This window comes from Nannospalax galili, unplaced genomic scaffold (assembly GCF_000622305.1).
Source record: "Nannospalax galili isolate Female #2095 unplaced genomic scaffold, S.galili_v1.0 scaffold82, whole genome shotgun sequence".
Taxonomy (NCBI): Eukaryota; Metazoa; Chordata; class Mammalia; order Rodentia; family Spalacidae; genus Nannospalax; species Nannospalax galili.
Genome location: NW_008348862.1, coordinates 71,892 through 75,061, shown reverse-complemented (window position 1 = coordinate 75,061; position 3,170 = coordinate 71,892).

The window sequence follows — 3,170 nt, the reverse complement described above, 5'->3', positions numbered from 1 at the left end:
AGTTCAGTTCCCAGTACCCACATGTCCAGGGACACTCCCTTCTGATTTCCTCTGGCATTCTTGCATGGGTGCAGTTACATATACACAGACGTAACACTCATGCACATAAAATAAATAAATAATAAATAAATAAATAAAAATTTTAAAATGTAAACAGGCATACACACATGAGCGCGCACACACAGACACACAGACACAAACACACACCTTCAGATTCTGAAATCCTTAGAAAATCATTGACTGTTACTTATTAAATATTGATATTTCTCTACTCAGTGTCTACAGTCTTAGCAGATTAAATATTGATGTCAGGAAACATGACTGTAGGAACAGAATGTCATGATGAACCCTCAGTCCCTGATCACTTTACTTTCAATCCTCACAACAGCCTTCATGAAGATTATTGTCATCCCATTTTAAGGATGTGCCACTGATACAGATAGAGAAAGCAATTCACCCCAACTTGAACAGTATCAAATGCCAGTGCCATGATGGAGCTCAGGCAGTCTGGATGCAAAGGCTTGGCTTGTAAACCACAATGACATGAGCTGTTCCCTGCCCCAGGTTTGTGTATGTCAGGAGAATCTTCCAGCAAGCAGTGACTTGTTCGTGACCCAAAATGTTAAGAGGTAGCCAGGAGAAATGGGAGGAGGAAGTTGGTTTTTGAAGAGCGTTCCAACATTCCACAACTTCACACTGTGTGCACACCTCCCTGGGAGGGCTGGGGATGGAGGTTCTGATGGTGATCATGTGTGGGTGGAAGAAAGCCTGAAGTGAGGAGGACTAGTAAAGAGGGGTGGACCAAGCAGGCTCCAGGAACTGCTCAAGAGCTAGGACTTCACCAGGAAGGCAACAATGGCTCACTGAAGGGTTTTAAGTTACAGAGCATCAAGGACAGAGTACAGTGTACAGGGCACTTAGCCAGAACTGGGGCTGCCTGTACAGGAGTTGGGCTGGTTCAGAGAGAAGCAGCTGGCTGGAGGAGAAAGTGGGTAGACCTTGGGGAAAAGTGGACTTTGGATCACAACAGACTTCCAGCGTGGGTAACTGCACAGATCGATAATGTGGATCATCTGTCTCTTAGATGTGAAAATTGATCTTGGACTGACACACAGCCACTGAGGGGCTGCCAGGTGGACACACCAGAAGGCAGATGGACAGGGTCCAAGTCTCAACATAAAGGTCTGGCAGAGGTCCCTTCTCAGAACCTGCCTTAGGTTCACCTGCTGAGGTCACCAACTCTTGCTACCTGAGGGAGTTCCTATGCTCAGCCAGTTGTACCCACTAAAGTTTTCTCTCTTCAGGGAGAAGTGGGGAGCTGCTGTCTCCAGAAGAATGTGATCTGTTGTGCCTTGGTTCTCCAGGGACCTGAAGTTGGTATCCACCTCCTCATCTCATGTGTCTCTGAAGATTTTCAAACCAGGGCCAGTTTCCTTTTCTTTCTGTCCCTGAGTCCTCAGCTGAGTCATCTCTGTCTCCTAACTCCTGCCCAGATCTCCCTGCCCCATCCTCTTCCATTGCCTGAGCTTGGAGACTCAGGGGATTCTCATCCCCGCCATCCTGAAGTCATTCCACTGGGTCTCCCTGTCACTCCACTTTCTCCAGTGTCCTCCCCACTTGTAACCAGAGTGATGAAGGACTCTGGGTTTGGAGTTCCTGGGGGACACTGAGACAGAGTGTGCTTTTACAGATTACCTGCCTAACAAGTGATGATGTAAATCTGAGGGCCACTGCTTTCTTGAAATTCCTCTTGAGTCTGTGTTTTCTGAAAAATACATCCTCATACCATTCTTTCCTCCCGTGGTCTCCAGTATAAGCCACACCCTGAGCATTGTGGGGCTTCTTCCCTCTGAAATTGAGTTCCTTGCTGAACTTGCCTGGCAAGTTCTTTCCCAACAACACTTAACTCCCCACCTTGTTGCTTCCAGTAAAGGTGGGTCCTTCCTATGACCCTCCATAGAGCCCAAGAGGCCTCCCCTAACACCCAGAGTCCTCCTATCCTGTGTGCCATTGTTAGTCAAGGCCTGCTATGCCAACTGGCATCACAAAAGATAATATGGAAGCCAGTGTGCATCTTGAAGATACAGGTATGTGCCAGAGACTTGAGACCTCCTCCCTCCTCCCACACCTCTCTCTGACTTATCTGTGTTCATTCAACCATTTTCCCAGAATGTGTTCCTGCATCTCATTCAGATGCTTTGTGTAGAGCTTGCTTGAATGCTGAGAGAAAAATACCAAGTACCAGAAAAATTGTTATGACATAATTGAGGGAGTTTGGGTGCTGCTAGCCCTTCAGTGCTTTAAGAAATCATGAACTTTTACATCCGGATGTGGTAGCACAAGTCTGTAATGACAGTCCTTAAAAGGCAGAGGCAGGAGGATTGCCAGGAAAGGCAGAGGCAGGAGGATTGCCAGCTGGTGATGAACCTGAGCTACATCATTCAAATCAGTAGAAAGGAAGTGATACAGGGGAATACAGGGTCCCCTTTCAGTCCCATTCATAAAAGAATTTAATAATTGTCTCAAAGCTTCAGGGCAATTTTATTGGACTTTAAAGAAAACGTCTAAGGGCATGAAAACTCTAAATCTTAGCAGCTCCCCAGTGGAGGAGAACAGAGAGAAAGGAAAAAATTCATAAAGCCATGCCAGTTCAGAGCTGGCATGTGGTCAGATCTGTGATGGACTAGAAACAGCATAGCGTGGAGCTTTAAGGAACGAGTAAGGAAGCCTAAAAGGTTGGTGCAGCTGGAAGTGTTAGGTCAGGATTCCAGGCAGGAAAAGTTCACCTCTCATTCATGCTCTGGGTATTCTACCCATCTCTTCTGCCTAATTTAAGATGAGCCTGCCTTCTAGGGGTGGTCCTGCACCCAGGTGATTGACTTGGTAAAACTGGAACGTTAAGGCTCCACCCAGGCCAGAAGTTCTTATTTTCTTGATTAGTTTTCTCCTAAGGGGCTTTTTTGGCACTGTAACAGAAGGGAGGAAGGGAGGGAGAAAAGGAAGGAGGGAAAAAGGAAGGAAAGAAAAACTCAGTATTATAATGAAATGATACCATTTTACCCAGGAAAAGAGTACTTTATTTTATTTATTTATTTATTTTTGGTCTTTTTGAGTCAGGCTTTCCCTTTAGTCACATCTGGCCTGGATTCACTATGGAGACCAGGCTGGCC